Raw genomic sequence first — 21,280 nt, 5'->3', positions numbered from 1 at the left:
TTAGCTGGAGGAAAGGTAAGACTTGCCGGTTTTCAGAAGTCACTGGTGGTCCTTTCTGTGTTATAATTCAGTATTTTAGAGCATAAAAAACAATGGATGGATGGAAGAGGAGAGAGAGAAACAGAAGAGACAGAAGAAAGAAAAGTGTTTCTTGCCTGTGCCTGTGATTATAAGTGACAGCAATAAAGGAATCGAGTACCACCACAAGAAACTGGAGAGGGTGGATTCTCTTCACAGAACTACAGAACCATTGTGGCTGGAAGGGAAGATCATCTAGTCCAACTCACCTACTAAGGCAGGTTTACCTAGAATCCACCTTGGCATCAAATCCAAATGATTCTCTTACTGACTGGTAAGATGAAGCAGCTTATTTCCTCAGGTGCTCTTCAGACTAACCATGACTTCCACCTCTGGAACTGGAAGAATTCCATATGACAAGCAAGCATAGACAGGCTATCATTCGGCAGCAATAGCTCAATACTGACTGAAAGTTTCATTTGTCAGGGGGAAGAATTGTTGGTTTTCTTTTTAAATTAACACAGAAGAAGAAAAAGATATTTGTCCAGACCCAGGTGCTTTTTCATTCCTCCAGCAGCTGCTAGTTTGAGAGAATTTTAAATGGTTGGCTTTTATTAAATGAATTGGTAATCACAGCCCTCTGCCTCACACATAGCAGACTGAATGATTCAAGGGACTGGTAATAGGATAAAGCTTTTCACCTCAAAGGCTGCAGTTCAAATTCAGAATTCTTAACTTCATAAAAACCATCACTACATGATGGGCATTTGACTGTTGTCATACAATGAATCAGGTGTTTTTCCTAGCAGAAAAGTATTCATGCCACAGACAACATACTAATTATTGTCAATAATTAGCAGCTCTCTGGGCAGTGGCAGTAGAGGGACCTGCAGAAAATTACCCATTTGTTCATCCCTTGGGTGTTGTCATCTCAAGGCAGGGGGTCAAGCCCTTCAGGCAGTCACTGCTGTGATTCTTGTGGCTCTTTTCCACCCTGGCTACGTTTTGAGGATAAGCAGAGTTCAGCCTTAAGAGCTGCCGATCTACCACTTTTATTACCGCTAAATTACTTTTGTTTCAAACGCTGGAGGCAACTTTGAATGCCAGGTCTAATTAGATTGTAATTGTTTGGAGACCTGAGCAATTGTGGCAGATTTGGGTGGAGACTTTGGTGGCTTTTAATGCTTGTGCAAATAGGTTTCACAAGCACAAAACCTACAGTTGCTTATAACAGTGGGCATTTTCTTTGAAAAATTACACAACTAACCATCTAAGGCAGGCAGGAAAAATTTTGAATTTCTATATGCAAACTGAGTGATCTGCAAAAGCCTCTGTCCAAGGAGACAGCTTCATAGGTTAGGCGGTTTTCAGGAGCCCAAGATGTTTTGGTACAAACAGAAGAAGGTGAGTTTAATTAGGAACAAATATTTTTGTACAAACAGAACAAGGCACACCGACCTAAGCAAGAACCCATAGCAGAGAAGAGGTATATATGATACCATGTTTTCAGAACAATTAAAAAAAAAAAATCAAACTAAAAAGAAAATAAATTTCAAATATACATAGGAGTAAATCCTCCTATTTAGCACTAGAAGCCTTATCTTTCCCCTAGGGGAAAAATACTCATGAACAGTCCAGAAACTTCATGCCCTGTTGCTGAATACCATTATTCCTCTGCCTTCCTTTGGGAAAGCATAGACCCCGCAACACTTCAGCCCCCTCTAATATAACACAATCCAGAAATCTGCAGGGAATTCCTAAAGATGTGAGAGTGAACATTTAAAGGCCAAGGAGCTTCTGCTAGGAGACCCCATGCTTTTGTGTAATCTCCTGAGGTCTACCTGTCATAATGACAACATTACCTCTTTGTGCAGCTCCAGGGAGTGTTGTGCAAATATTGGATTATCTGGTTCAATGGCCAAGCAAAAAACAATCATGGGCACAAAAAATTTTCAGTTGAATCTACCTGAAATAAAAGCCAAAGGGGGTGGTTTGGCTACGGGAAAGGAGAAAAAAAACCAAACAAACCAAACTCACAGCAAAGGAGGAAATGTTTGCCTTTAAAATAGTAAATACTCTGCTCAGTATTTTTTACCTGAAAAGGAAAAAAATGCTCACAAAACAAAATCATTTTTGTAACATTTCCTTTCATCCTCTTCTTCGATTTTGGGGAGGTTTTGTAATAAACCTCATCAAATTTCATGTCACACCAAAGTAGATCTGTCTCCCTGAAAAATTTGTTTTCTTTAGCAAACCTACTACTTAAAACATTTTGGTGAGGTCTAACTCTAGGAAGAACTGTACAGTCTGAACTACAGAGATCCAGTGACCACGTTTTTGTTTAAGAAAAACCAAGTTTTTAAGTAAGAAAACTAATCAGTTCCATCACTATGGATCAAAAATGTGATTGATTGATTGACAATTTTTTTCCCACAAAGGCACAAGAGGACCAAATACCATCCTTGGAAGGAGAGACAAGCAGTCTCACTTACCATAAGTACTGACCCCATTGTTTTGCTTTCCTGTAAGCTCCTGCTGCAGTACCTATGTGAAATGAAAGGTACAGATGGATTCCACTGGCAGCAGTAAAGTCCATGAGATACCACTGGCACATTTCCATAAGTTTGTGTAGCTTGTTACATGTGTGGCTGGCAGTGAGCACGCTTGGAAACCATTCTAGTTACCTGTTATCCTACAGCTCTGTGAGGAGTGGTTGGCTTGGAAGTTGACTCCTCTACTTCCACAGAATAATCTAAATTGGATTCAAGAGCTTCTGCAGCTGAAATGACTTTGATAAATATTAAGAGATTCCCTCTACTACATACAGGAGTAAAATTAGAATGAACTTTGCTCAGGAAAACAAAAGAGAAAAAAAATCTTAAGTCTGTAGACTTATGAATTCAGCGTATACCAGAACTGCTGCTGGTAAATATGACCAATACTATTTACTAGAGAAAACAGATATTTAAATCTATATATGCCAAAACTGAAGCAAAATTTGCTCAGAATGGCAGAAGTGGGAAAGATTCAGAAGTGTTCAGGTCAATCCTAAATCATAAAGACTGGTGTCCCATACTTTATTAAGTTGCTGTTGAATATAGCAGGAGACAGGTAGAGCTTTAAAGTTCTTTCCTCCAGACCCATGTTATACGCACAACAAGGCACTGGCCAATATTTATGCTACATTCTACCAAGTACTGTCCACAAAAGATGGATCACAAGACCATGGATCACAAGACCACAATGCAAGTTGTTGTTTATCAACCCATCTTCACAGACCTTCCTTACACAGTCAAGGCTTCAAGGAACAAATTATTAAACCTAGAGAAAGACAGTTACTGAGTACAGCAGCCAGCACAGCACTTGCATACGTGTTAGAGGAATATGAGCCCACACCTCTGGGCAGCAATGCTACAGATGTCCCATTCACAGGATGACACTCAGCTTCTTCAGCATTTGCAAATGCGAACATTCAAAATTAAGAAACCTTTCACACTGCAGTGACCATCTCCAGGTGATGCTCAGCTCCAAACTGAAAAGGCAACAGGGCATGGGCAAATGAAACACCCTAGAAGGCACAACTAGAAGAGAGTCCAAAGCTCTTTCAAACTTTACCAGCAGCTTTGTGCAGGAGGGGAATGTTAAAAAGTGAAGCTGTGAAGGGGAACCTGACAGACAACACTAAGAAGCCAGAAGACACAATGGCAAAGCAGAACCAGGACTTCAAACAGCCAGAGAATGACAAAGAAGAAATTAGAAAAGAACTCCAGAAGGTAAAGGCAGAGGCTGGGTGGGAGGAAATAAAAACTTGATGGATTTTGAAAAGAGAATAGCTAAAAAGGTATTACAATGTGCAGGGGGTAGGAGCACAAGATCCAACAGTAAACACGCAAAACGGGAAAATAAAATTTTTGTTGGAGAATTCAGGGCGTTCTTTGATAGCATAACAGCAAAGATGAGTAAATACATTCTTCCTTTCCATTCTAGGTGACTGTAAGACACCAGAGAAGAAAGCATGAAGGTGTTATATGGGGAAGAAAGTTAATGGAAAGAACCAGAAAAGCTATTTAAATACAGAAAATAGCTAGAAACACCTGTAAAGCAAACCTCTTTAAAGCACGTTATAAGCAGTGTTTTCTGTAAGAAAAACAGAAGCAAGCATTTGAGAATGGAGTACTCTTAGACGACAGGTTTACCTCAAGTCCAAATGCACAAACAGAGGAGCAGACTAGGTAGTTTCTCCTCAAGCCTGTTCCAGGCTCATGTAAAGGTCAGAGAACCACTGTCCCAGTTCAATACACAGCTATTTGCTGGGATCAGGAAGCATGTTAAAGTGAAAGGACAGAAGAAAACTTCATCAATACTGCTAATACACAACAATAGCCCAGGCAGTGGTAGAGCTGCCCAGTTCTGTCGAAAATGGCACTCCTACCTGTTGTAAAGCACTGAAAGAGCTCTTTACACATTACACTATGGCACTAGCAATCAGCAGAAGGTGTAATGTATGGCACCAGTGATTACAGGACCCACCTAGAGATATAAATCTGCCCTGAAAAAAAGAGCTACCTAAGAATATGTCCATTAATCTTGCTTCAATAGGTTATGGCACACATCAAGAGACATGCAAAGGCAGGTCCCTGTAAAGCCAATCCATGTCTACAACATGTCTTGCAGTGTGTCTAATACTGTAATTCTACATCTAAGGATCAGATTGTGGGGGCTCTGAGACATCATTAAAACCTGTATGTACATTCATGCCTCACACTGGCTCAGGAGACCTCACTGCCTTCTCGGCCGTGTTCAGCCAGAGACCAGCAGTTGCAAGAGGAAGAACATCTGCTTCTCAGAAACTCTGCTTACTATGGCTGAAAGTAAGGTGCCTGCCTTATTCACCACTACTTCATTATTTTTATTTCTCCGACAGTCAGCTGCATCCGTTCACAGACATGCACAATGGTTTTGTGCCACATAACTCTTCTTTCAGTAGAGTTAACTCTAGATTTACATCTGTTTAAAACGAGTGTGAAAACAACCTGAGAGTCCAAATCTTTAAGACTGAGCTTGAACAATCCATATTTCTGCTTCTGGCCAACCTGCAGAAGCATGCAGCCCCCAGAAAAACTAATTTGTGTGCTCACATGGAGAGGAAAAAATGAGTGCTGACACAAATACAGAAACAGACAGTGGTCAGCTGATAATACAACCTGAGAGCAGGGCTGGGAGCCAGGTAAGCCCCAGTATTTCTGCCCCATTGTCCCAAACACACGCACACATTGCATTGGCTCTGGCACTTGAGGTCCAGGGGCCCTGCACAGCCCAGGAGCAAAATCAGTGTGCACCCTTTGTTCAGAGAGTGCATAGAGCGAAGAAACTCCACCTCTCAGACAGACCCCAGGCAGATGCTGTGAGAGGGAAGAAAGGACACTTGGCAGCTTCTCCTACTGACCAGGGCCATGCTGAACTCAACTGCCCTCCTACACCACAGGAAGAGCTCTGATGCAACCTCTAAAGTCACTGGTGTTATCATTGGAAGCACTGGTACCTGCACAAGCACGTATTTAGGGTCTGATCCAGTTGTTCCATGCTTTCCCCTCAAATAGCGCCTAGCCACAAACAGCCTCTCCAACAAAACACCGACTTCAACACAGCCTAGGAGCACAACCGGCCTGCCAGGCAGCGGCCAGGACACGACCAACCTTGCGTTTACTTAAAGCAGGCTCCTGCAGTGCCCCGAGCCCAGCCGCTGGCACACTCCGGCCAGCAGGGACCACATCCCAGGGATCCCCATCCTGCCCTGCGGGGGAGCCGCGAGGAGCCGAGGCATCCCTCGCCTCTGCGGGAATGACGCCAACGCTTGCATGCGCAGCGCCTGGTATACGTGCGCCAATTAAAAGGCACAAAGGAGCTTTTATCGCTTTATTATTAACCCCCGGGGGCGGCGGGCGCCTCTCCCGCACCGTTCCGCTCCGTCACCCTGCCAGGGGACAACATGGCGGCCGCGCCCCCCGCGGCGGGGAGGCGGGCGGGAGGCGGCGCGGCACAGCGCGACCCGCCCGGCGGCAACACCTGCCCGGCTGCGGCGGCGGCGGCTCCCCCGCAGAGCCGGCGGCCGCGCCCGCCCAGGAATTACGAGCCGGCGGGGGGATGTCGGAGGATTATGGAGGAGCCGCGCGTCGGCTCCAATTAGGATCAACGCTCCCGCCGCCCCCGCGCCGCCGCCGCAATGGCGGGGCCGCAGCGCCCCCTGCCGCCGCCCCGCCCGCAGCACCCGCTTGGAAAGCGGGGGGTGTTTGTTGTGGTTTTGAATGATTCTTAAATGGAAACCCCAGGGCGCCCCTCACACAATGGTTTGGATGGAAGGGAGCTCTGTTTCCAAACTCCCTGCCATGGGCAGGACACCTTCCACTAGAGCAAGTTGCTCAAAGCCCCAACCAACCTGGCCTTGAACGCTTCCAGGGATGGGGCATCCACAGCTTCTCCAGGCAACCTGTGCCAGTGCCTCACCACCCTGACAATGAAGCATTTCTTCCTTATGTCAAATCTAAACCTACCCTCTTCGAATTTAAAATTTGCCCCTTGCCCTATCGCTGCAGGTCTTCCTCCATCTTTCCTATATGCCCCTTTTATAGACTGAAAGGGGTCAAAAAGGTCTCCCTTGGCCTTGTTGAACATCATGAGGTTCATCCAGGCCCAGCCCTCCTGCCTGTCCAGGTCCCTCCATTCCCTCAAGCAAATCCACTGCATCACTTTGCTTGCCATCATCCACAAACCTGCCAAGGCAGCACTCACCACATTGGTAAAGATATTGAACAGAACCAGTCCCAGTACGAATCCCTGAGGGACACCCCTTGTTACTGATCCCCATGTGGACATTGAGTCATTGACTGCAATTACTGGATGCAGCCATCCAGCCAGTTCCTTGTCCAACGAATAGTCCATCCACCAAACTTATCTCTCTACAGTTTAGTGACAAGGATGTTGGCAGGGTCCTGGCCTGCCTGGCCATCGCTGATGGAGGAGGATGGTGCTTGTGGACAGGAATGACTGGCTTTGAAAGCATGAGTCTATTACCCCGAAAGCTTCATCTGGAGCATTTAACATGCTGGCCAGGGCCACTGCTGGCCAGGGCCACCACTGGCCAGGGCACAGCTGGTAGTGTGGGTGCAGGGTGGCCAGCCCCCACCAGCACTCATGCTCGCTCACTTTTTGTCTGCCTGCATTAGAAGAATGTGTTCCCCCCAAATTACTCAGCAAGTAACAAGCAGCAGCAGCAGCCGCTATAGCAATATAAATCCACATGAAAGGATTTTTCCCCTCCCTTTTCTGAGATAAAAATCTCAGAACAGCAGAGGCTACACCGTTGACTAGGCTATTAAAGTGGTATTTATGAGGCAATCACTTATTTTAACTGCCAGCTACATAAAATTTATCAGGGAAAAAAAAGACTCCGGGAATTTTATAATTATCATTTACATTTTCTTAAACCTATTTAACAAATCAAATTTGCAATCCCTCCACACAAAAATATATCAGAAGGAACAGAGGAAGAGAAGCAGCGAATGGGCAGTTGGCACATCTCCCATATACGGCTGCAGGGGTACTTCTCTGTTTGTCCAAAATGAGTCCCTTCTCTGCACAGGAAAGGCTCTTAAATGGGGCTAGAGAGCAGAGGGTACAAGTCTGATGCACCCCAAGCAGTACCTTACGGTGCCCCCAGCACTCAGAAACCCAAAGGAGGAGACTGTGATATGCAGAAGTAAGGAACAGATGCTCAAGTAGTCAACACAGTTGTTTTGCAGTGAAATACACTGTTTTGTTGCTGTCAAAAAGTATCTTCATTTCTGCAGGAGGGTTGTTAGAGAGGTGAGAGCAGGATCCTGACTGCTGGCCCAGGCCAGCTTGTGGCAAATGAGTAGGGGTGAGAAAGCTTCACTCAGGATCCTTCTGGGAGAGATTCAGGTCAGGACTTTCTTGGATCACTTTAGGTCTAATGGAAAAGAGATACTCATGGGGAGGCTCTGCAAGCCAGACATGAGGAAGGGCTCAATGCAACACAGAGGCTCTGCCAACCAGACAAGGGGCTTCCATACAACACCCCCACTCAACCACCCCTGAACACAGCAAATGTATGCAACATGTTTCAAGTGTAGATGTTGCTTGATAGCAGCACACCTACGCAATGCCGGATCATCTCATGTTATGCTCCTGGAGGGTATTACACCTCTGTGCTTACAGACAGGGAAAGGGGGGTGGAAAGTCATTGAGGGACACAGGTGCAGCCCCACAGGAGGTCACCAGCAGAGCAACGCTTACTGTCAAGATTTTGGCCAGTGATTGATTCTACACCAGATCCCTGACTATGTGCAGTTTAAGTCTGGCAGCTGATAGGCTGGGGCTAGGGACCCTCAACCTAGAGAAAGTGAAGGGAGGCCATGGCAACAAATGTGAGAGGGGGTCGAAGACCATTCAGTCAGCCAGCCAGCTATCCATTCATCCTCTCCAGGGACTACATGTTTTGTTCTGGTTTCTAGCTCTCTCTCCTTCATCCATGAACACTTTCACTGCCCCTCCCCGGGCCACTTGATCTCTCAGGCTTTGCAAGGGCGAGTTACAAAATAACCGATTAAAATGGAGGAAGGAAAAACAAACGTATCTCATGTCTTGCCTCAATGAGGATCTGTTACACTTTTGGATCTTCCCCCACACACACCTCATCTGCACAAAGTAGGCATACTGGATTGCACATTGGTTGTTGATAAGAAATTCATATTAATTCAGCAGGTCTGCAGAGCTAGAAGTTTGCTATGCCACATGCTTGATCATACTTTTAAATTAAAACTGAAAGAAAACAACTATCTCCCAACTATGCAAATCAGCTATTTAGAGTGCCAGGCTGCTTGTGGTAGTTCTCCGATGTTCTCAGTGTCGGAGCACATTTTTGTCTTTTTGGAAAGCATTACAATTATTTCTTGTACTTTTTAAATACACTTTGTTATCCTTTTGATTTTAGAAGGGCTTCCTGAGTATGCTGTGTAGGTAGCAGCATGCTGGAAAGCAAGAAGTTTTGATTTCAATATTACTAAATCAATTTAGTGTTTGCAGAAAAAACATGTAACTTCCATGTGTCTGTTTACATGTAAGCATCCAAACATTTCCTGCGGAGTTTAATGCCTGTGTGGCAGCAGGGCTCTTCAAGTTGAATGTGTCCTGTAGGGACAATCTATGGAAATGATGGCTTCAGTATGTGGTAGATTAGGCCATCAGTATGTGGTGGTGGTGGTGGAGTTTTGTCATTAATAAAAATACATCACCTGCAGTAGGTGAGCCTCCTTCAGGTACCAAACATTAGAAAGAACCTTATTTCATTCATTCATTCCTGCTTCTGCTGAAGTGTACATTTGTCACAAGACAAACTTTGCTGTTTTAAAGGACACTAAATCTTTGCAAAGGGGGATTTCATTCTGGAGGAAGGAAAATTGGGCAATACAGCTGTACGAGTCATAGAGCAGAGCGTATAATGACTCATTATTTATCAACAAAGACACAACCATGAGCAGGATGTGATGGTCTGGGATGGGCTGATGTCACAGCAAGGAGTGGGAAGATGGCAAAGACAATGAGACTATTATGACTATCTTTAACCACATAATACAATCAGACACTTTATTACTATTATTAGTCACTGCAATTCTGTAATTCTACAAACCCACTCCAGCTATGTAGGAAGTTGTGAAAAGTTTTTGTAGCAGATCATTATTTTTTCTTAAAAATTCCTTCTCATTTCTAAGAGATGTCTAAACTGGGCAAAGAAGTTTTGGAAGAAAAGCTCTGAAGTTATCCCTTGGGGAGAAAAAATACAGTATTGGCAGCACAATCCATTCAAAAGAATGAATCAGCCTCCTGGAGAAAGGAGTAGTTCAAAACAGAGGACTAAATGAAAAAAAAAACCCTCATACTCTTTATATTTGCTTCTCTTGCTTTGCATACTTTGGGCTCAGACTTTCAACCTTTTCTTTGCAATCACAGCAGCTGGAAACTTACTTTTTTCAATGGAAAATGAAAATCCAGCTTAATCACATGAGTCCTGGAGCTGGAGTTTCAAGGAAAGCTCTATTTCCCCTTCAGCTTGTGATTTGGCAGTGCTAAAGGTACAGACAGACAGCTCTGCGACTTACAGAGACAGTCCATAAGAGATAAGCATTTAATAAGCAATCTCTGGCAATACTAATGGCCTCCATAGGAGCAAATTTTCATCCCTCTAGGAAGAGCGAGCTGAGCACTACAATCTAACATTTTTTCCTTTTTGAATCACGTACTAGAAAAATGTGGCAGACTGTAAAAGCAGGCAGCTGGAGTATAAACATCTTGCAAGGCTTAGCCTTTAAAGAAAGAGGTGAAAGGCTGTCCAGGATCACTCTTGTGCCTTTGAAAAAGGGCCATCCCCAGCCCTCTGCTCATGCTCCAAACCTGGAGCACAGATGTCCTAATGCAACCCCTTTTCTGCCTTTGCCTGAGGGTCAACAAACCAACAAAGTCAGTGTCTGTCCAGGTTCCCCCTGGGCCATCATCTGGGTACCATCCCTTTACCTGGGTGGTCACACCACAGGGAAGCATGGGTGCTCCTAGTCTGTGAGGGACCTGACTCTTAAAGGCATGTGGGTGTTTGTTTTCCAAGTGAGTGTGGTACTGTCTCTCTGATGAAGAACGTTATCAGCTGTAAGTAATTTGTGCTGTCCATTGCAAAAATCTAAACGAGGTTATTACAATTCATTTTTTCAATTAATTTCTCCACAGTTTTTTTAGATTGCTGCTGTTATCTTTCATATTCATTTCAATAAGCTGCTTCCAAACAGTTAGGTGGCTGATATATACAAAGAAGTTAAAAACCAGTAACTCTTGCAAGGAAGTGGCCACAGAGGGTCCATAGCCCCCACTGTGCCGTAATCATGATTGAAATGAAGAACAAAATCTTTGATGCTTTTTACCCAGCAAACTGGAAATCAGTGGCACCATAAGCTTTAAAGCATGGCTTGTCAATGTGGCAAGATTTTCCCTTGTACATTACCCCAGTCACATCCCCAATAGAAAAATAAATCTGAAGCCTAACCTCAGGGGAGCACTCTAAATTCGGTGGTCAGTGCTGGGCATCAGGGAGAAAGCACAATGTCTGATTTTTCTCTTGTCTTTTCTTTCTGGGACCCAGCACATATTTCCATCCTCTCCTCTGCTTGGCTATCATTTTTTGACACAACTAAACTCTGTAAAAATGAAGCCATTTTTATTGACTTCTGGACCCACATACTATATGTGCTCTAAACTTTTCAATTAATCAGCACATCTCTTCATCACACCCACTTTAACCTCTACGTAATAAGTCACTGGCACCAAAATCTGTTTTACCATACTTTTCCCAGATTTCCCTGTCCCATCTGATTGCATGCTGGCACCGTTAGCCCCAAGTAGAAACTTAGGGCATTACGTGGGGCCCTGTACAGGGGATTTTCCATTGCCAGATGTTTGAGTCAGCACAGGGAATGCGTTATGTCAGGGGGACCTGGTGACCCTGTTTCTGCACAGCTGACCTAAGTGAGTCAAGGGAAGCTGTAATAGTGCATCAAAGCAGGTCTCTCCCATTGCCTCCCTTCTGAAGCACTTGGTCTAGTTAGCGGGGTGGGCAGCCCAGGACTGGGGTCGGCATGGAGGCTGGCTGGATCTGGTTTCAGCGAATTTTGCTTCATGAAGTGCTTGGGCTGTTTTACAGCACAGGTTCCTATCCCACACCAGTAATACGCCCCAGCCAGCAGTGAGCAGTGGTTTTTCTGCCCCCTGTAAAATTAACACATGGTGGCATGGCACACATTCCCAGGTAACAGCACACCCTGCCTCTGGAAGTCCCACGATCTGCTGCAAGGACAGAAACTGCTGCCTGCGCCTACCCTGCGGTAAAGCAGCAGGCACACAAAATGAGTTTTTTCCTCCTTTTCAATTTAATAGTCTCTTGGCACTACTCAGGTAATTATACCAGTGTGTCTCTTTGTAAGCTTTTTTTATTGTCCCTAGTATTCCCCCTGGCAAAGAACTAAGGAAAACGTCAATTTTCTAAAAGCACTCTGGCTTAAGCTGGCTGCCAGTGAAGTAATGTGGCCATCCCTAAAGTCCAGAGTGTATAACTATAACCAAAATGGAGTTCTTTCTTGTTTCCAGAGCAATTTCTTTAGCACTATTAAGAAAAAGTCTGCAGAATAGAAAACATACACTGAACCGCTTTTCTTTTTTTTTCCCCCATGAGTACGAGAAAACATTTTTGAGAGTCTATTCTAAAAAGTATTTTGGTAAAATGCTTATCTAACAAAACTCAGTGTCTATCTGGCCTCTGCCAGCAGGAAATGCATATTCTCAGCCTTAATGCTTCTAGCAGTAGTTTTGGATTGGTGATGAGGACAGTATTTTTGTCACAACAAGTCCCTTTAGCATTTATCTGCAAATGATGGACAAAAGGTTTTTGTAGTGAAAGGAGGGCAGCAGAGCAGCACTATTTAAGAGAGATGATGTCCAGTTTTGGAATGCTCAGTAAGATAACAATACAGGGTTTTTTTACTCATCTCTTAATAGATATTTGAAATTACAGAAACCAGTCCTTCCAGTACAGGTACTAATGTTAATGCTAAAGAATAAAATGCATCAAAGGGCTTCAGCTATTTGATTGCCAAAATATCTAATTTCACTCGTCTGAATGAAGCTTTTCTTTTTGGTTTTAAACAAGCCAGATATCAAGCTTTATAGTTCCCACAAATCCTCACCCCATCTTGGGACCACACATGGCTGGTATAGCCCCTGCCCTGGAATCTGCGGGTGAAATTATACCCTGCCTCTGCAATCCACCCCACTGCTCCTCCGATCCATCTGACCACCTCTCAACAGCCACCCTCCCCTACACAAATGGCACCAGCCTCACTCACACCAACTGAGAAATGGCATCACCTGCTCCCTCCACCTTTCTTGTTGTGCTGCTTATAAAACAAATGTCTGCCCTAAATAGGGTTCTATATTTTACCTATCGTGCTGCTCTTTGGTCTGGTTTACACTTATATATTACCACTTTGTGCCTATCAGCAGGAGACAATCTCCTTCAGTCCCAATTAACTCTGAGGGCAAACAGGCATATGGAGAAGTTACTGTGACAACCAGACAGCGTAAAACTCCTTATCTCTCCTTTCTGGGACACCTCAACAAGTTCATTTCTTTCAGACATACTCTAGAAATTTTTCTTTGACAGTCTCCCAGGCTTAACACCTCATGGTTTATTTTCACATTAACAGAATATGTAGAAAGTCAGCTCATCCATCCATGCCAGTAAAGGGGCTCAGGTTCTTCAGCTCCTTCTCTAAGGAGCATCCTCATTCTGAGCCATGGTCATCCATACACCCAGGTGTGTCCCAATCACCCTATCCCAAGCTTTTCCTAGATTACGGAGCAGTGATACCATTTTATTCACCACATGCAATGAGTTTTCAGTCAGTGTGCACACTAGCATTTGATACAGAGGTGCCTGGATGAAGCTGGGTCCTCTCAGCAGCAGAGATGAACTGGCACTGCACAACCGTGCTGTGCTCTTTCCTCTCTGACACATAAAGCTCCGCCCTATCAAAGCTGTATTGCACCTAAAGTGCCTTCAGGGACTGCCCTCAAGGCTGGGTCATGCTGTGCAGACATACACCATTTTTGCTGGTGTTTTACTCCATAAACATATTTGCTCTTGACCTGCATTTAAGAAACAACAAACAAACCAAAAAACCCCAAACAACGACAACAAAAACCGAAATAGGAAGGACGAATCACTATTTAGGTTTGTTAAAGGCTCAGTAGTATTTCCTCCTCTTAGCTGATTCTTGGTTTAAAAAAAAAAAAAAAAAAAAAAAAGAAGCAAACTGTGGTAGGCGTAATGTTTTTAGATGCTCTATTACCTCTTTATATTCTTTCTCACCAAGTTCTCATGGAAAATATAAGTCTTTAGGCACTCAAAATGCTTTCCAGCCAATGGTAGGAAAACAGCCTTTGCTGAGCTGCATTTTCTATAGCATTTGCATAAAAATACAGTTCAATTCTCAGTATATGCTGCAAAAATCTGACTCTTTTATTTCCATTAAGTTGGAAACTGTCCATATTGCCATATGTAGCCATTTTATCTTTCCTCATTCCTTTCTTATAAAGCACAATCCTTGATGCCAGCTTGCTTTATGTTTTTGCCATTCACGGGTAAGTGAAAAATAGCAGCATGATTCCTGAAGAGACAGCAGCAGAACAATAACTTTGCTTAAAATCTAGAACAGCAAAAATTCACCAAACCTAACCATTTAAACTACCCCATTGCAAAATCAAGGTTCAAACTCTGTTTTCCTAGTGACTGCTGATTTGCAAGTGAGCTCTTAAGATGTGATAGCAGTTTCCCAATATCTCACAAAGTGGGGTGTTTATGATAAATACTTGATATTCAGTCATTTAATAAAACAGAGCTTCCTATTTCTGGTTTTATGTGATACATTGTACTAAAAATTTGCACAACAGTGATGTGCTTCTGGTAGCGAAGTGGAATATTTGCAAACATTTACAATATTCTAGTATAAAGTTGGCTCCCTTGCTGTTAAGGCTGATTTCATTCATTCATACAGACAGAGATCATAGCATCAGCTTTAGTGAAGTTACAGGAAGGATAAATTCAGCTCTTTTACTTTGTGTTTACAGTCATGCATTTTTTATAGTTCTACAGGCAGAGAGATTTCTGTTTAAAGCAGCATTTTCCTGGAGAAGACTATGGCACCATCACATGTTTAAGGTGTTTATATATAAATGAAATAGAGTCAGAAATTCAGAAGGCAGCCCCTTATATTCCTCATGATGAGCGGGAGACAATGATAAAGACAGTGTTTGCAAAAACGTTGAGCTTAAGAGGAGAGTTGTTTTTACTAGTTGCACTGATTTTGGTCTGAATGCTGATTTTGTGTCCAGCTTTACCACTAACAGACCACACCGGCTCCTCAAAGAGATCCATTTTCCATGGTTTTACACATCTAATGGCACTCACTACTACTCAGGAATCATTAAGTCAGGTCCTGTGTCAGCCTTATGCCTTGCTTGCACTAAAAATTAATTATTTACACCTTAAAAACATCTGACCTCTTGTTTCTTTGCTTTGACCACACTGTGACATTAGAGAGCAGAGCTCAGACGAAAACACTTTCATTTGACTCATTTCATTGTAACACTCTGTCTCACGGGGTTTTGTTTGTTTGGGTTTTTTGGTTTGCTTTTTTTGGTTTTGTGTATTTGGTATTCTTTTTTTCCATTGGATTTTTGTTTGTTTGCTTTTTGGGGAGGCAGAGAGATGCCTCCTTAACACCACCGAGAGTGACTGGAAAAAGCAGGGGCTTGGTACAGCACTCTGCATGTGGCCAGGTGTGGGGCCACACTGACTTCAGCAGCATCACACCGAGATCCCCGCTTGGTTTTGGACAAGTCTCTACAAAATTACGGTTGCTTCCCTTGCACATCTGCAGGGGAGTCCCTGGCTCCTTGCTGCAGCCCCAAGCAAGCCACCAGCAGGCACAGGCAGGGAGGTAATCTAAGGCTGCCAGTAGTGCTGTGTGCTGAGATGGGGAACAGCCGAGCAGAGAGAGAGGGCATACCACTTTGGGAGAGAGTAATGGTTGGATGGAGAGGGAGGGAAAATGTTATTTCCTGAATAAGTCACCTCGAATTAAAGCCTCTGGGTTGTGTACAGCAGCTGGGGCTGGTGCTGTCACTCAGTGAGTAATAAAGGAGATGCCAGCTCCTGTCTGAGCTCATTTTTTATTCTGGCTTTCAGGTGACTCACTCATCTCAGTAGCTCTTTGCAGCTTTTGCTTGTCGCACATGCTGGGTGAGGGCTGTCTGTCCCAGAAAGGCAGATACCTTCGCAGCAAATGGGGAAGCAAAGCCAAGCCCAGAGGAGAGAGGTTTGCCCATGGTGTTTGTTCTGGAATCTCCTCTCTCAAGTCCCTGTACAGGTAACTCCCTGCTCAGCAAACCTTTCCCTCTTAGACTCTCACCCAGGCACAGACTCAAGCACAGGAGGCAACAGGAAGGATAATCTTTACCCATGCCAACTCTAAACTCTCATTTGCCAAGGGAAAAAGCCATTTGCCCTCTCAGGCAATAAATGGACATTAATTATTTTTTTTGTTGTTGCTCTTCAGCAGCTACCTACTTTCTCTGTAAGCAAGAGCCACCGCTTTTTAACATTTTTCAGTGTGTCATACAAGAATCAACAATCTGACACAGCCCTGCCCAGCTTCAACAAACACTGCTTGGATACAGTGTCACAATGTAAACAGGGAGCTGTAACCAATGCAATTTTGGCTCCAGTCATTTTGGCACACTGGAGTCCTGTGGGCAAGGTCCCCACTCCTGGTATATTTTTAATTTTTCAAACGAGAATAAAGAGAAACATCATCCAAATTGCAAAGCTTCCCAGGGAGGCACACTGCCAGTGCTCCTTATGGCCAAACTGGGCAGAGGAGCAGGAATTTCCCTACAGCAGCAAAGGCACCAAGACAGGCAGGGGCTGGATGAGATGGATTTCACTGAACAATAACAGATGAAAATGGAGATTTGTAGAAAGAAGGAAAAAAAAAAAAAAAGAAAAAAAAACAGGGAAAAAACCTAAAACCAAACAGAAATAGCTTTTGAACTTTGCTTTTAGCACCAAACACTTCAGCTGGGATTTTTATTTAAATGTGTTGATTACTTCTGCACTGAAATTGCAGCACAGCTACAAGAATGTCTTGCACTGACTTCTGCCACGGTGATGCTCCTGTCCTCCTTTAGCAGGCCTACCTGCATGCTGCCCCTGTTCTGGAAACTGGGTGAGAAATGTGAATCTCAGCACAAAGAAGTTGAAAGAGAGTTTCTGGTTGCTCAAAAAGTAATCAGAAAGCATTTTAAGGATATTTTGAACCTGTATTTTAAAGAGAGTGATCAAGATCCACAGCTGTACTATATCAGCTCAATGACAGCAGTATTAAAAGAGGTCAAGTTATGCCAGGCAGATCACTAACCCTGGATTTTAAATAAATGCAATATACAAGTACAGAGATCATTCATAGAGGGAGTGATGGAGTAAGAAATTGAAGTGCACCTTGTTTGCTTACATGTGTTTGTGCCCAGCAGAAGGTAAGTCAGCAAGCACTCCATTGAGGGTGCTGTCTCACGTGCTGAGAAACAGCTCGTGATTTTCATAATGGTAAAAGGATAAAGTCCTCCCTGAATGACGCTTGAAGTGACTGTGCAGCCTTGGAGACATCAAGCAGGTAAACCAGATTTTGCCACAGGGCTAAAGAATGAAGGTCAGTGCTGAGCAATTAACATAGGTGACAGCATCATCCATGTTTCTTTTTCATACAACAGAATTGACTCAGAAGAGTGAGGAAATGTAAACCGATTAATTTCCCCAGCTGTAGTTCGCTGACTTTGTCAGCCATGATCTAGATCCCTAAAATCTCCATGCAGAGTGCACCAAACTTGTTCCCCTGATGGCCACATGTGTGAGCACGCAGGGGATGCCATCAGCAAGGAAGGGTGAAGTAGGCAGTTGGAGGACATTACTCTCTGCTAGTGGGATGAGCCTGCACCTCCCCATGTTGCTGCCACAGCTCCAGCCTGCACCACAGATGCTCACTTCCTCTCCTCCAGCCACCCTGGCCTGCCACGCTTATGTCTTGTCTCCAGCATTTAAGGGGGAACATCCTCCCTCCTTCACCTCCTGGTGAGCTCTGGTCTCCTTCGCTTGTGTGTCACTATTCTTTGACCTAAGCATAGGCTGGGCAACTGCCTGGCAGCTTTGGGAAGCACAGGTTTCCTACTAAAGGCACTGGGTTGACAGGCTGTTTCTTCTTGTTTCCTTACCATTTCTTCCAACCAGGATATTTTTAAAGTTTGGGAAAGGATTCAAGTCAAATGAGGAAAAAACCCCAACCACTTCTAGGCATATTTATACAATATGTAGGTTTTTTGTTTTGTTTTGGGTTTTGGGGGTTTTTTTGTCTACTTGGTTATTTTTGCACCAGCTGTCCTTTCATAATGAGATCTTTTTGCTTGTTTTGAGAGTTTGTTTTGTTGTCTTTTTCTTTTTTTCAAAGGAAACCAATGAAAACAATCATCATCCTAGTGGCTAGTAGTTTTCAGGTTAGATATGAGATAAAACTAGAAGCAATGATACAACTTTTTGGAGAGCATACAGAAACAGAAACACAGCTCATTTTAGCTGCTGCACGGTTGCACATTTGTGGCAGGGGCTGTGGTCTTGCTGACCGCATGCAGGCCTAAGAGCCCATATCTTTGGTACGTAACTGGAGATCATACTCTAATGCTCTGCCTTCCTCTCCAGAGCCAACAGCATTTCTCTGCCACAGGCTGGATTCATTAGTAAATAAAGTTGGGATAAAGATTATATTTTCCACTCCAGGTTTTTATGTCAGTCCCTCTACTAGCGTTCAATGTACAAATTTACTTTCCTGAAAGCTTTGCTGATGAGCAGGTTCTCTGTTCCAGCCATAAAGCCCATCTGACAGCAAAAACCTGTGACCCTGCAGACCCTGGGAATGACCCAGCCATCCTTATTCAGACTGATTTCAACAAACCAGTCAGTCTGAATTTGCCCCCACCTGAAGCAGCTACACAGGACACCCCAAGCCCATCACTCAGGGGGTACCCTTGGCCACTGCGCTGTGCCTGGCTCCTGCCACCCTAATGCGCTGTCAAGGCTTGGGGCAACCTTTGACTGTCTTTGATGAACGTTACATGTATTTGCAGGCAACAAACCCCTGCTGTGACAAAAAATACAAAACAAGGGAAATAAAATTGCATAGGTTGTTGTTTCAGCTCAGGATAATGACTCCACCAGCATCTGCAGGCTGACACACTGCTTAGATTAATGTTGCTTTCAAGAACATGGCTTGATTTTTCTTTTAAACATTTGTCTTTACCAACAAGCCCCTCACCTTAGCACCAAATAATTTACTCTTCCTTGAAGATACTAGAGCTTGTCACAACACTTTAAATATTAGGCTGGCTGCAGCTCTCACAAAGTTAAGGGAAGCAGTCGAGGAGCCGACAACACTTCACCTCCCCGTGCCATGGTAAGGTTGGATGCCCTGAACCACCAGACACCCTGCCGGTGTGGCAAGCAGCTCCTCACCACTGCTCCCAGACTTGGCTGCTTAGGCTTGCCAAAGCATATCAAAGATCAAGCATTTCCCCCAGATCTGCCTGGAGAGACGATAAATGGGACGAAAATGACTGTTTGTCATCCTACTCCCCAACAATGCTAAGCCTGACAGCTCTTCATTGCTTTCTTGCTTTCTAGAAGTTTTTAATATTTCAATTAATAATTTAATTAATAATTTAAATACACTTCAAGTTCCCTCATAAAAGTGGCCAAGCGCAACCACTGTATAACAGAGCCATATATTCATTTTCAACCACACACCAACCATCTTTCCGTGCAGAAGAGAACCCACACCAACAAAAATTATCTTGGCTAAAAACTACCTTATCACTTTCTCAAAAGAGAGATTTTTCAGTGTTATTTAGAGCACGAAAATGAAAAAAGAGAGGAAACTCTTTAAAGTCAGCAACAGAAAGGTAAGATCTGTTCAGATAAACATAAACGTGACAGCACAATTTTCTTTGGTCTTCTTTCTATCAAATCTAAAAAATTATTTTTAATTGATTCTCGAGGCACTATTTGAAGTTCAATAAATGCTTCAGAAATCAGTTGGGAGTCCACAAATGTTAATAGTATTTAGCTCATTTCAATAAAAATGGCCTCATTAACATGCCAGCTGCTAAAACATGTGATACCAACTGTGTCCTTCTGCCAGCCTGCAGAGAAGCATTGCTACTTACTACTCAGTTTTGCTTTAAGAGACCATTTAGAAAACATACCAATTTTACTGTATGCATGCATCTAGATAATAATTACTTCACGAGTGCCTTACGCCCAATAATGGCTTTAAAAGTTGCTGGCAGCCCTTCCAATGAGCTGAGATCAGGCTGGCTTTCTTTATGGATTTTTTTTCTGCAGGCAAGTAAAACCTCATTCACTTTCCCATCCATCAGCACAGAAGGAGCCAGGTGAGCACTGCGCCCGTCTGAGGCAAGAAGTTTTTCATTATGGTTCTGCTATGTGGAAATAAATAATCTTCGCTCAGCTCTGCTGCTGTCAAGCCATAACCGGCATCTGCAGCTCGCTTGACTGTGTGTAAACACCCAACCTCCGTCTCCAAAATTTGAAAGTCATACTACAGTTAGCATTAGAGCAAGTGCCTGCTGCCTTCACCCATCTACGTGAACTAAGGATGACCCACATTTTGGCTTTATAAACATCTTTTCAACTAGTGTTTGTACACTGTGGTTAGCTTTCTGAGACCCCCTGGATGAGAGCCATTAGAAGCTTTCAGGAGTGGGGTAGTTGCCTGTGTTTGAATGGGCATAACATCCAACCCAGGTTTGGGGCACAAATAACATTTGGAAGCTCATTTTGAAAACTAATTTGCTGCTTAAGCTCCTTAAGCTAACTGCTGCTGCTGCCACCTTCCTGGCCAGCCCTGGCACGGTGAGGGCTTGAGACACCGCTGAGGTGCTTTGAGGGTACAGTAACAGTAGCAATAAAAACGATGTGCCAAATTACACCATGTCATTAGGTCACGAGGGAAGTAGTAGTACTAGGTAAGTATTTCCAGAGAAAATGTGGGACATTATTCAATAAAGTACTGATCAAGTCAATGAGATTGGCAAAATCCAACTCAGAAATGTCACCAACAGGTGGTAACACCAAAAATTTCTACATCTAATACATATCTCTGGCATAAAGCTGCATTAATAATTCAAGACCCCGGCTCAGGAAAAACAACACACTCTGGCCTTTGAGAACCAGGTTTTGATTTTCGGATTATGAGAATGCCTCTTCCTCGTGCTTACATTTGTAACTGTGCTTCCAGCTGGCGCCCTACCTGCCGAGCAAGCTGTTCACACAGTTAAACGAAGCTGGATGTGCCAAGCAATAGTCATGTTACCCAAACCAGCTTGGATGGCAATACACATGCCAGCCTGCCTGCAAAGCCCCGTCCCCTCTCCATTACAAATCAAAGGAGTATGTGACTGGCTGTGCCACAAGTGCCCCCCAGCACATACAAGGCCAGAGGAGATGCCAACAGCCATCCCAAAG

Source organism: Chiroxiphia lanceolata, chromosome 4, assembly GCF_009829145.1.
Source record: "Chiroxiphia lanceolata isolate bChiLan1 chromosome 4, bChiLan1.pri, whole genome shotgun sequence".
NCBI classification, from domain to species: domain Eukaryota; kingdom Metazoa; phylum Chordata; class Aves; order Passeriformes; family Pipridae; genus Chiroxiphia; species Chiroxiphia lanceolata.
This window is presented reverse-complemented; position numbering follows the sequence as displayed.